Here is a 14,361-nt window from a genome sequence, read left to right on the forward strand (position 1 = left end):
CTGAAGGTTTTATTATAACTTTTGCCGAACTGATAGAAGCCGAAGGATACATCCTCCAGCAAATCTTCAACTGTGACGAGACAGGGCTCTTCTGGAAAAGATGCCGAGGAGGACGTATATAACGGCAGAGGAGAAGAGCATGCCAGGCCACAACTTGTTCAGAGTGCCGGCGATAGCTCGCCTTCTCTTTGTGGAAGACACGGTGAGATCCTTAACATCCAACAACTAATGGGACGCAAACGGGGCGCCCAGTTTAGCGGTACACACATTGATGAATCACCCTGCCTGTGAAACACCGACATGACAGGTTATAGCTGGGTCGGGATTCAAACCCAGGCTGGACAGTTTAGAGTCAAGTGTGCGTATCTCCAGTCCAGGCCATCCTGCCAACTTGTATGCTGCATACAGGTGAAATATAAAGCGCGAGATATTTTTATATGTATATTTTTTAAAAAATTGGTGTGGTTTTTGGGGGGCTGGAATGGATTAATAGCATTTCAATTCATTTTAATGGGGAAATTTAATTTGAGAAACGAGGAAATCGAGTTACGAGCTCGGTCACAGAACGAATTAAACTCGTAAGTCAAGGTTTCACTGTATGTTTGTGTATATATATATATATATATATATATATATGTGTGTGTGTGTGTGTGTGTGTGTCTGTGTGTGTGTGTGTGTAATATACTTCTTGCTAATCATATATACTTGCACATTGAAGAATAAAAGAGCTGGCATTTCCTGAAGTGTTGCGTTGTCTTGTTCATATCATGGTTGGAATGGCCTTCATCGGTTGAATTTTGATAAATAAAACAGTTTCAATAGATCCTTCATCATAATCATGTGGACTATGTTTATAACAAAACACAACATTTCCCAGCTGATCCAATTCACTTGCAATAGGTTTTGTTTTATCTTTTGAAAGGTAAATCATCCTCCGAGTGCTTTTGAGTGAACAGTTGTGACAATGCAGAGATGGATCGAAAATGGATGTAAATGGAGGTAATTGAGCCATTGTGAGAAAAAGGCATTTGCCTGTGATATTTCCTTCATACCTTGCTGCCGATCATCCCAGGAGGACCTCTGGCTCCATCTGGTCCAATCTGACCCTACAGTGAAGAAATTGCAGTGGTGGATGTGACGATATCAATGTGCGATGTTCTCCATTATCACCACTGACTGATTTACCTCCACTATCATTGATACAATCTTAATGTCTACATTCACTATCGTCCGGATTGTCATGTGATCATCAAAATCACAAGTGCCGTGGCTGCCGTCCTGACATTTATCACTCTCCACCTGCCAAATCACAAATCATAATTCGTTTGTAATGTGAATGACAGAGTAATTTATTGTCATTGTTGTTGCCATTTTTAATAACCAATAATACAGACACCAACATCCCTGTTTTAGAAACATCAATAAGGTCGATGTTATTTGTAAAATATTGCACACAACATTCATTTCAAGACTTAATAGGGTGAATTAAAAGCAGCAACATGCTTTGCACCCTCTCTGAAAACCAATGCATTCATTATTCATTCGTTTGATCATTCAATCAGATGCTATTGGAGGGAAAGTGCTAAATTACAACAATATGCCCCAACAAGGACAATCCACACCCACTTTGTTTCCCCCTTATCCTCCTTCCTCTTCTCTCTTCTAAACCAAGGAACTCCCTCTCTCTCTCTCTCTCCTTCCTCCACAACCCAGACCACCACCATCCTTCATTGGATCTTCAAGTGGCATTTTAAGCAATACTACCAAATAAACAACATATTTCAGTCTGCTATTTCTCACGAAGCAGTAAAGTACGCACCGTGCAAAACATTGATCTTTTCAAAGCAATGACCACCCCCAAACTGAAAAAAAAGGTCCACAATAGTGCACAACTCAAGAAAAGATCCACAGCATTCTGTGCATTTCCGCAATCACATCCTTGTCCTGTCCTCTTTCATGAAACGCCCGAGCAAGTTCACTCACCCTGCGACCTGGTTTCCCACCTGGGCCGAACCGGCCTTGAACGCCTCTTGGGCCCTGTGAAGAAGAAGAAGTGGATTCAGAAGTGTGACAGATGAACATGTCTCAGTGTCTCCGACACTTGAGTGAGCTTACTGTGGGCTCAATGGTTTCAAAAAGCCTTCAATAATTTGTCATTTGAACTAAATTTGTGAAATATCACTTCAAACTGAACTAAATTGAAATAACTACAGCTATGAGTTATCTTACAAAATACATATCCTGTTGTTTCCCTCGATCCTCCAACCACCCGACTTCTGGAGTCGATTTGTCTTCGCAATTGTCTCATTGGACAATTTATTTTTCTATTTAACCAAATGTGTCTGATACTTGCTTTAACTGCACAAGTTTCAAGTCAACCATTCATCTTCCTTAATAAGCCTTAAATCGAAAAAAAGCTAAGGACTGGTTGTTGATGGAGATTTTAAAACACCACAAAGTCTTTGTCATTTCTGTGAAGATAGATCTCCTTTATTCCTCTCCAGTTATATATTTTCCAATGGAGGGAATTGCCGATACATGCAACCGATTTGCATATCCGTACATATTATGAACAGACAGTTGCTCAGTTTTTCAAACAAAATGGCAAATGGTGTTTTACTGAGTGGAACGTTAATCAACTATCAGTGGACAATTCAATGAGGATGATTTCAACCATCTTAGCAAGCCCCTGCTCCCTTTATGAAATCAACCATGGGGGATTCCATAAAGATGAAGAAGATGATGAGATCCTAACGACTAAAGATACCTCAAAAGAGGAAGAGAACGCTGCAATGCACTGTTACACCGAACAAACATGACTATTTAATAACTTCAAACCTAAGTGATATGACCAAAAGAGATCGAGGAGTTCAAGAAGTCCACACATGGGATAAAAGAGGAACAAAATAGTGGAGGTTGGTCATTTCTCTCTACAAGATCGGAGCTCATGGAAGAGCGGGATGACAGAAGGTATGAGCTGACAGTGGGCAGCGGGGCACCAGTTTGACACAAAAAGCAAGGGAATGAATGAAGAGGAAGATGTATGTATGTATGTGTTATATATATATATATATATATATATATATATATATATATATATATATATATATATATATATATATATATATATATATATATATATATATATATATATACATATATATATACATATAAATATATACATATATATATACATATATATATACATATACATATATATATATATATATATATATATACATATATATATATATATATACATATAATTTAAGAAACAGGAAGTAAATTCCTGCATGGGGCTAGTGTGAAAAAATTCTGACAACCCGGGACTCAAACCCAGGAACCTCATCACTTATGCGGTGACAGCCCACTGAGCTATTGAGTCTCCGGGATATCCTCAGAGATTTCTCACACTAACACTGCGAGCTTTATAATGGCCGATGTCTTACATGCCTGCTCGGCAGACCCTGGATGTGTGTGTGTATGTATGTGTATGTAAGTGTGTGAACGTGCATTGAAGATGAACTCATCTAACAATTTAATAAACAGGAAGTAAATTCCTGCATGGGGCTAGTGTGAAAAAATTCTGACTCAACCCGGGACTCGAACCCAGGAACATCATCACTTACGCGGTGACAGCCCATTGAGCTATTGAGTCTCCGGGATATCCTCAGAGAAGGTATGAGCTGACAGTGGGCAGCGGGGCACCAATTTGACACAAAAAGCAAGGGAATGAATGAAGAGGAAGATGAATATATATATGTATGTATGTGTATATATATATATATATATATATATATATATATATATATATATATATATATATATATATATATATATACATACATATATACAGGATGAGCCAGAAATATGGTCATTTTTGAAATTCCTGTGAAGGAAATAAAAAAATGTATTTCAAAATAAATTCATTCATTATATTGAAGTACATAACATGCATTTTTATTATTCACTGATTTAGTTTTCTTTTTTGTAGGCAGAACACTTGAGTGACCATGTGGAACTGGTCGGGTGAAGAACGCGCTTTAGCTATCAAAGCTTTTTACAAGAATAATGACAGTGCAACTGCTGCACAACGTTAATTCAAACTCCATTTCAATGTTCAAAGTCATGGAAATGTGTCGTCTGTTCAAGCTGTCAAGTTAAGGGTTCAGAAGTTTGAGAGGACCGGTTCAACTTTAAAAGAGAAACCGCCTGGAGCACCCAAATCAGTAAGAACGGCAGAAAACATTGAGCGTGTAAGGGAGTCAGTTTTGAGAAGTCTGCATTGCTCCAGCCGAAAGCATGGATCAGCCTTAATAATTTCTCACACGTCACTACGCCGCATATTGCATAAGGATTTAAACTTTTATCCTCATAAAATTCAAACTGTCCAGGAATTCAGCAAAGATGACGAGATGCTCGCAATAATTTTTGTGAGGGAATGCTTTCATTTATGGACGGAAATGAAAACTAAAACATTGCTGACAATTTGTTCATGTCTGATGATGCACATTTTCATCTGTGTGGCTTTGTCAACCAGCAAAATACTCGTTTTTGGGCAACCGAAACCAAAGAGAAATGCACACGAAACCGTTACACAGTCCCAAAGTCACAGTGTGGTGTGCACTTTCATAGTTCAGCATCATAGGGCCTTACTTCTTTGAGAACGATAATGGAAATGCCGTCACTGTTACTGCAGCTCGATATACCGATATGGTTTCTAACTTCCTCGCCAGGGAATTAAACAGATTTGCAGAAGTGAGCCCAATGACGTGGTTTCAGCAAGATGGTGCAACCTCCCACACTGCCAGAGTGTCCATGACTACTGTGAGGGTGCTCTTTCCAAAGCATGTCATTTCCAGAAACGGCGAAACTCCGTGGCCAGCAAGACCCGATTTGACTGCATGCGATTATGTCTTGTGGTCATATCTGAAGGACAAAGTATATGTTCACCGTCCATAAACTCTTCATGAATTTAAGGAAAACATCAGATGCGAAATCAATGATATTGACGTGGCCATGTTGCAGAACGTCATGAATAATTGGCATCCAAGATTGGAGGAATGTGTCGGATGAAATGGTGCGGATCTCCAAGATGTTCTTTTCCACAAATAAATGGCATGTTATGTACTTCACTTTCTTGTAAGAATTTGTTTTGAAATACAACTTTTTATTACCTTTACACGATTGTTAAAAAATAACCATATTTCTGGCTCACCCTAAGCCTTTGTGTATGAGGGTTGGGCCAGGAAATGTTAATGGGGGATTATAAAGATTCTCAGGAACGATGGGGACAAGTTGCATCAAAGACAACTTTGACCACTGGAGCAGAACAAATTATGGGAAACACGATGTGAAGAATAGGGAAGAATCCCACCTCCTACATATCAAAATCAGAATCAGATCAAATCAAATCAAAATCAGACAAAATCATATCAAATCCCACCTCCCTACTTTTGAAATTCCAACTTCTTTCCTGGAAGTCCTGGCAGTGTCCATATGTTTTATACCTCTCCCACTGCCCCCTTCCCACGCCCCCCCCCCCCCCCCAAAGCCCTCGCCCTCTCTCAGATCTCTCGATGTCTCCATGTCTCTCGGTCCCTGCTCTCAAATGTTGTGTTTGTGTCCTTCCCCCTCTCTCCACATCTTGTCTACCGCTCCCTGTTATATGTTTTATGTGTCGGTTTGTCTTTCTGTGTGATTAATGTTCGCTCTTTCACGAGCCTCGATCTTGTATACAAAAAAAAAAAAAAAAAAAAAAAAAAAAAAAAAAAGAAGTGGATGTTCAGAGTTGTCATACAAGCTGTCAGTAGTGTTCAGCAAGACCTTAAAATACTGTATATTAAATGATCACACACCAAAACTTCGACATGTATGTTCGCAATCAAATTGTGGATCCTTTGACTTTTAATAGTACTGTACGTTGAATATGTGCAAACACAAGTTGATGAAGGTTCTAGTCACCTGACATAAGGTAAAACATAAATAGCATTACTCACAATATAGCTATATCGCTTTTTCTATATCTTCCTCACCTGTACTCCAGGATCTCCATAGTCACCTTTTAGGCCAGGATCACCTGTATGCCCCTGCAAGATACTGCATGCGATTAGCACATGGTTCCACAGGTCTAAAAATATACATTTCTGTAATTCGATAATCCCAAAGTAAAACCACATCTCCTCCATCAGCAGTACACATAAAGGTCGATTGTTAGTTTTCACAAACGCCTGAATTTGATAGGGTTGAGGATATCTGTGATAGGTGTGGGGTTCAAAATGTTTGAGGAATGAGAATAATCAGAATAGTTCAAGACACACAAAGGTTTCAATTTTGAAGATACAAGCACGATATCTAGATTACAATACAGAAGCTAAGCGAAAGGGTCTACATCCTGTGCCTGTCTCCTTGAGCTGGCTGCTGCATACGCTCACCTTCTATGCAGGCCGGATTAACCTTTTGTTAGCCTGGCACCAAACAAATTTGTGGAACCCCATTTGGGGAAACATTGCAAAAAAAACAAAAAATTCTGCGGGTGTGATAAAGCAACCTCATGATTCATGTCATAGTTGCGTTGTTGAATTGTTGAAGTCGTCGTGTAAATGAAAAACGTGTATATTAAAATTTATTTCCCCATAATAAATAGTGTAAGAGGCAGAGTTCATGGGGGAGTGCTGCTCCAATCCTCATTTTTGTTGTCCCATTTTTACGATCACAGTGGTTTCTTTTTATTGAAGATCCACCAGGGGTTCCTTCTCCAGCAGTAGAAGGTCCTCCTCCTGGTATGAGTCCAGCAACTCTTCTACATGACCCTCCTCCACCTCATCAAAGCCGACGGTCTGTCTTGGCCATTTTGACGATGTCACAACGTGCTTTCGACACATTCACGCTGAAACACTTCAAACCCTGAACAAAACTGAGGGCAAATCTTCCCCCACAAACCATTCATACAGGAGCGGGTGACTTCATTCCAAGACTCCTCAACATTACAAAGAACATTCCTTGTTGTAAAGGCCTTCGAGAATTCCTTTACAGTCATCTGAACATTATCAGTTGATTTCACCTGCAAATCATGAAATCATTTTCAGGTTTGCAAATGTTCTTCGGAGATAATACACCTTGAATGTAGCAACCACCGATACGAAAACCTCTTTCATACCGTCCTAAAACATCCATTTTGACTTCAATATTGATGGCTTTCCTCTGTCTTTTGATCGCACTACCAACCTTGCTACTCCATGGATGCTTTCCGCTCATGATTGCAAGGACTATGCTTATTACAGCAGAACAATTCAAGTACAAAATTGGAAACATCACTGCACGCATGATGCTAACATGGAGGGTTTCCTGAAACTCATGGAGGGGGGAGGCGAGGGATAGGGAAGGCAAGCAATCCGGGTGCGAACATGTTTTCATGTTGTTAAATGTGAAAATGTCACCGGAGGGTTACTCGCTCGCTCGAGTCATGTAATCCCAATCGCTAATGAACATAGATTAAAAAATGGTACAACTGAAAGGCACACACTATTCCAAAAACGTACAAACAGAACGCGTGGAAAACACAAGCCTACCTTACTGGAACTGGAATGTATGCCATTAACAGTGTGGTGACGTCACACGCCAGGAAATGGTAGTATGTTTTTTCAATTTAAATAGTGCTTTTTTAAAATTAGCATTCAATAATATACATTATTTATTGAAAAGTATCACAATGTGTGCATCTTGGTCATATAGGTCACTTCTTGTGGGCCTGGTGCCAAGGCACCATTGGAGCCATTGAAAATCCGGCCCTGCTTCTATGGACCAAAGGCTTCATAGAGACTTTCTCTTTTGAAATCAACGGTTTGAAATTTTTCCCGACTTGATTTAGGTTAATTTGTTAGGCAAAGTCTGTCTGTTTCACCTGTTGAATGCCACCACGTTATTGTTCAGAAGCTTTTGTTTTGTCATTGTTGTTTTTTTTCCAGCGGTGTAGTTGTCCTACAGCATACTTCCGGAAAGCAGGTGCCAGGGTTTTGGTTTGCTCCTTTATTTTAGATAGGTCCATCAACCATCAACAATAGCAAGAAATATTTTAGATCCATCAACAGTATGAACATCACTTTTTAAATCAGGACTTAAAGGATCTGTAGCAATAAGAAAACTTCTGTTGAAAAATGGGAACAAGTTTAAAAAGGCTAAAATATACACAAAACACAGAAATTGGGTTATGGAACAATGGTCAAAGGTGCTTTAGACAGACGAGTCAAAGATTCCGTTATTTGGATCTAATCAAAGAGAGTATGTGAGATGATAATAAAACTATACTTATGAAGAACCTTGATTGAATCCAACAATTAAGCATGGAGGTGGTTAAATTCAAATGTGGGAGTGCATATCCTCAAGTGGTTTTGGAAAATTGCTAAAAACTAATGGTATATTGACTGCCACAAGGTACAAAGATTTTAATTCACCATGCCATATATGAGGAAGTTGTTGTGGTCGGAGAAGACCTAAATGTACATGTGGGAAGAAGTATGGACGGTTTTGAGGGAGTTCATGGGGGTTACGGATATGGTGTGAGAAATGGAGAAGGTGAAAGGTTTTGGAGTTTGCTGATGGAGCTGATTTGTTGATTTGTAATACTCAGTTCCAGAAAGAGGATAATAAGCTTGTTACATACACGTCAGGTGGGTCGACGACAACCGTTGATTACCTGATGGTGCATAGGCGAGATAGACACCGGGGCACAAAGGTGATCCCGGGGGAGGAGGCTGTTTCACAGCACCACTTGGTTGTCTGCGACAAAAGGGTGAAAGGTGCGAGGAGAGCTCGGCAGGTGAAGTACCAACCAAGAATGAAGGTGTGGAAGTTGAAAGAGGTGACAGTAAGGGAGGCATTAAAAGAGAGGCTGAGTAGGGTAGAGGATGATGTGGTTGAGCTTGAAAGTGGTTGGATGTCAATGAAAGATAGTCTGTTGGGAGCCGTTGGTGAGGTATGTGGATGGACAAAAGGACCACCGAGGCACTCAGAAACATGGTGTTGGGATGATGAAGTTGGAAAGAGAATTGACGAGAAGACGAAGAAGTTCAAGGAGTGGCAGAAGGTGAAGGGTAAGGGAGCAGAAAAAGCAGAGCATGAAAGTTATAAGGCAGCCAAGAAGGCTGCAAAGAAAGAGGTCGCAAAGGCGCAGGAGGCATGGAGGAAAATGTTCGGAGAAAGCTTGGATTTGGAAGAGGGTCAGAGAGCGGTATTCAGGATTGCAAAGCAGATAGCGAAAGAGAGGTGTGATGTGATGGGGGTGAGTTGCTTGAAGGATGAAGTGGGACAAATCGTTGTGGACCCAGATGGAATTAAAGGAAGATGGAAAAGATATATGGAAATGCTGTTCAATACAAAGAAAGAATGGGATGGCAACATAGAGAGTAACCCAGTTTTAGGACCGGCAGAGAAGATAACTGAGAAGGAAGTTGAGGAAGCGATAAAAGCAATTAAGAGTAGAAAAGCGGGAGGGCCGACGGGAGTTGTGGGAGATATGTTGAAGACAGCAGGAAGTTGGGGTGTGAAGAGAATGACAGAGATCTGTAATCTGGTGGTGAAAGAAGGCCGCATTCCAGTGGATTGGGAACTGAGTACCCTCGTCCCTCTATACAAGGGGAAAGGTGACCCTCTGGACTGTGACTCGTACCGAGCGATAAAGTTATTGGAGCATGGAATGAAGGTATTGGAAAGGGTGTTGGAGAGGAGGATAAGGAAGAAAGTAAAGATCGACGAAATGCAGTTTGGATTTATGCCAGGAAGAGGAACGACAGACGTGCTCTTTATTGTGAGGCAGTTGCAGGAGAAGTACATGGAGAAGAGGAAGAAGTTGTTTCTTGGGTTTGTTAATCTGGAGAAAGCATTCGATAGGCAGATGGAGGAAATGTTGAGTTGGATCTTGGAGATGGCGTGAAGCTGGAAGGTGTGAAAACATTTTGCTACCTCGGAGACATGCTGAATGGAGAAGGTGGATCAGACTCGGCAACGGCTGCGAGAGTGAGATGTGCATGGAAGAAGATTCGGGAACTGAATGGCGTGCTGATGAGGAGGGGAGTGTCGTTGAAGCTGAAGGGAAAGGTGTATGCTGCATGTGTGAGAAGTGTTATGATTTATGGGAGCGAGACATGGGTAATGAACGTAGAGCAGCAACGAAGGCTGGAAAGGGTGGAAATGTGAATGGTTCGGTGGATGTGTGGAGTATAGTTGAGAGAGAGGAAGACAAATGATGAATTGCGAAAGATGATGGGAATATAGCCTGTGATTGATGCTGTGAAGAGGAACAGGTTGAGTTGGTTTGGTCATGTGTTGAGGAAGGATGAAAGTGACTGTTTGAGAAGAGTGATGGAAATGAATGTAGAAGGAAGTAGAGGACGGGGAAGACCGAGAAAGACTTGGCTAAAGATGGTGGAAGAAGAAATGCGGGCAAGGGGGTTAACAAGGAGAGATGCAGAAAATAGGGCAAAATGGAGAAGATTGTCATGGGGACCGCAAGGCTAACCCCCGCTCTAGCAGGAAAAATGGCCTTAAAATGCATGTTGTTGTTGTTGTTATGCTATCCCCAGTGGTGCAAGACTTATTGATACAATTAAGCTTCATCTTACAGCAAGATCATTGGAATAGTTCATTTCAAGAATTTGTTCCCTCAAAGCTCAGGGCCCAGTTGTTAGAAGCCTGGATAACTTACCCATGGGATAAGAGCTATCCTGGGGTTAAGATTCTTATCCAAAGGATAACTAACAGACAAAGTACGGTTGGATAGCTATCCACAGGATAAGGGCTGGATAAGGTGGAAATAAACTTTTGATTGGTAGATGGCAATGTCGCACAATGCATTGCACTGTCCCATCTGCTTGTAAAGCTATCATGGGGGCTGAAGTCAAACATACAAGGAAGAGGAAGGCAGACTTTAGGCTAACCGAACGGGATATATGCTGGGTCTGGTGACACAAAAGCTTGTAAAGGTCGGCTCGTACCTGCTGTGTCATCATATTGTGTATACTGATACTGCTTTATATTGCCATGATCAGTAATGAATATCGTTGCTTTCTACCTGTTCTGCTTTATATTGGGTCGGCTCGTACCTGCTGTGTCATCATATAGTGTATACTGATACTGCTTTATATTGCCGTGATCAGTAATGAATATCGTTGCTTTCTACCTGTTCGCACCACACGCTTATTTGCTGGCATGATGACGTCATGGTGCCTGTGGATTGATTTATTAGATCACCATTAAAGATATACAACATATAATGTTCCAATATATATATGTACAGTCACATGAAAAAGTAAGTACACCCCATGTAAAGTTTTGACTTTTTCAACATATTTCAACATACAGCTATTTGATCTTCATTTCAACAATGTTGACAGATAAAGGTGATATAATATAACAAACTAGCGGGGTCACCCGTGGGAATCCCACGGGCATGGATGTGTGTGACATTTCGACATATTGAGTTATATGCTGCACATTCATTTTTACAAAATGGTTACTGGCAAGTCATCAGATCCAGAAATGGTGTGAATTTAGTTATTTCACATAATATGTGACCCCTCACTCCTCTCCACCTGACACTCTCCTGTCTCCACCTGACACTCTCCTGTCTCCACCTGACACTCTCCTCTCTCCACCTAGCACTCCTCTCCTCTCCAAACCCTCACATCCCTCTCCTTTCCAATCCCTCACCTCTCCAATCCCTCACACTCCTCTCCTCTCCAATCCTTCACACGCCTCTCCAATCGCGCCTCACACTCCTCTCCAATCGCGCCTCACACTCCTCTCCAATCGCGCCTCACACTCCTCTCCAATCGTGCCTCACACTCCTCTCCAATCGTGCCTCACACTCCCCTCCAATCACTCCTCTCCAATCGTGCCTCACACTCCTCTCCAATCACGCCTCACCCTCCTCTCCAATCGTGCCTCACACTCCTCTCCAATCGCGCCTCACACTCCTCTCCAATCGCGCCTCACTCGCCTCTCCAATCGGCTTTCCCCGTCTCGTTTCTCTCCTTTTTCTCCCGTCTCGTTCTTTTTCTTGCTCCAAATCGGCCCGTCGGAATCGGAAATCGGCCCGTCTCGCCCGTCGGCCCGTCGGAATCGGAAATCGGCCCGTCTTGCTTTTGTGCTTGTGCGTAAATAAATTGTGTTCATGACACCATTTCTGGTGTTGGGCTAGCGGCTAGGGTGCCGGCTTAGGATCCTGGGTTCGAATCTCGGTCGATCGCCGAATTAATGCCAGGGGGGTTGACTCAGCCTGTCATCCTTCCGAGGTCGGCTAATTGAGTACCAGTTCACTGGTAATTCCCTGTTTGTCGTTGAAGGCGGCAAAAAGGGTTGGCGTCAGGAAGGGCATCCGGCCGTAAAACATTGCTTCAAAAAGGGGACAAAAAAACAACAACTACCACGGTCCCCGAAAAGGCCAACCCCCGCTTTGCGGGGAAAAATGGCCTCTAAACGGTGGTTTTTACACCATTTCTGGATCTGATGACTTGCCAGTAACCATTTTGTAAAAATGAATGTGCAGCATCTAACTCAATATGTCGAAATGTCACACACATCCATGCCCGTGGGATTCCCACGGGTGACCCCGCAAGTTTGCATTGACGTTCGTCGATGGACTCGTTCGCCCGTCTCATTCGTTTTCTTGCTGCATCCTGTTCAAGTCTGCGTTCTTCATCGATCGTCTCATTCATTTTGGAAATAGAAGTTTCCACGCAGCGCATGAATTGTCACGATCCTCAAGAGGAATTTGTCTCGTAATCATCAAATGATAAATGGCAAGTAAATTATATTGTGGAAAATTAAAGATTTCAAATAAACCTATTTAAAGTGTATTCGCACATAACTAATTTTAAAAAACGAAGAAATATCTCTCGGTAATTTCCTGAAACATATTTTACTTCCGGCTAATAATGTTGAATTAAATAAAAACGCGGCATCATTGTTGACGTTTTTGTGACGACTGTCATCAAACGAAAAAGTAATATATCTTAACGGAAAAGCAAAAGCGAATTTTTAATATATATCGACACGTTGCCGTCGGTGTCATGTTGGGCGGTGTATGATACACCATGACGCGATTTTTAAAAATATATCTCTGCATTTTCCCGCGTGTGTGGAATGTTCTCAATTATTGCTGACACCGAGTCCAAAACCATCGATAAAAATGAAATCATATGGTGAGTTAGATTGGAGATAAAGGCGTGAGAGAGACTCAATGGCCTTGAAGTTGAAGTTACAGGCGTTTGAGAATTCATTTCGTTCTATAAACGGCAACTTTCATTGGATTTCCTTCCCGTTTTTTTTCAACCGAGTCGAAAACTATGTTAGCGACTGTGAAAAATGAAATGATATATCGAATTTTTAATATGTATCGACACGTTGCCGTCGGTGTCATGTTAGGCGGTGTATGATACACCATGACGCGATTTTAAAAAATATATCTGCATTTTCCCGCGTGTGTGGAATGTTCTCAATTATTGCTGACACCGACTCTAAAACCATCGATAAAAATGAAATCATATGGTGAGTTAGATTGGAGATAAAGGCGTGAGAGAGACTCAATGGCCTTGAAGTTACAGGCATTTGAGAATTCATTTCGTTCTATAAACGGCAACTTTCATCGGATTTTCTTCTCGTTTTTTTTCAACCGAGTCTAAAACTATGTTAGCGACTGTGAAAAATGAAATGATATATCGAATTTAAAATAGATATCGACACATTGCCGTCGGTGTCATGTTGGGCGGTGTATGATACACCATGACGCGATTTTAAAAAATATATCTCTGCATTTTCCCGCGTGTGTGGAATGTTTGTGGAAAATTAAAGATTTCAAATAAACCTATTTAAAGTGTATGCGCACATAACTAATAAAAAAAACGAAGAAATATCTCTCGGTAATTTCCTGAAACATATTTTACTTCCGGCTAATATGTTGAATGAAATAAAAACGAAGAAATATATGTCGGCATCATTGTTGACGTTTTTGTGACGACTATCATCAAACGAAATAGTAATATATCATAACGGAAAAGCAAAAGCGAATTTTTAATATATATCGACACATTGCCGGCGGTGTCATGTTGGGCGGTGTATGATACACCAGGACGCGATTTTAAAAAATATATCTCTGCATTTTCCCGCGTGTGTGGATTGTTCTCAATTATTGCTGACACCGAGTCTAAAAGTAAAACCATCGATAAAAATGAAATCATATGGTGAGTTAGATTGGAGATAAAGGCGTGAGAGAGACTCAATGGCCTTGAAGTTACAGGCCTTTGAGAATTCATTTCGTTCTATAAACGGCAACTTTCATCGGATTTTCTTCCCGTTTTTTTTCAA

The 14,361-nt window shown here is 41.1% G+C and overlaps 1 long non-coding RNA gene across 1 annotated transcript; it reads right to left on the reverse strand.

The window, feature by feature from the left end:
• Positions 1-1,051: 1,051 nt before the first annotated feature.
• LOC144893169 (uncharacterized) lies at positions 1,052-6,096 on the reverse strand. Its single transcript, XR_013624227.1, has 3 exons — positions 6,036-6,096; positions 1,984-2,037; positions 1,052-1,106 (listed from the first exon to the last, which is right to left on the reverse strand). It is a non-coding gene; the product is annotated as an uncharacterized LOC144893169 (long non-coding RNA).
• Between the last annotated feature and the right edge of the window lie 8,265 nt (positions 6,097-14,361).

The sequence above is a fragment of the Myxine glutinosa genome, chromosome 8, assembly GCF_964187855.1.
Source record: "Myxine glutinosa chromosome 8, kmMyxGlut1.1, whole genome shotgun sequence".
Taxonomy (NCBI): Eukaryota; Metazoa; Chordata; class Myxini; order Myxiniformes; family Myxinidae; genus Myxine; species Myxine glutinosa.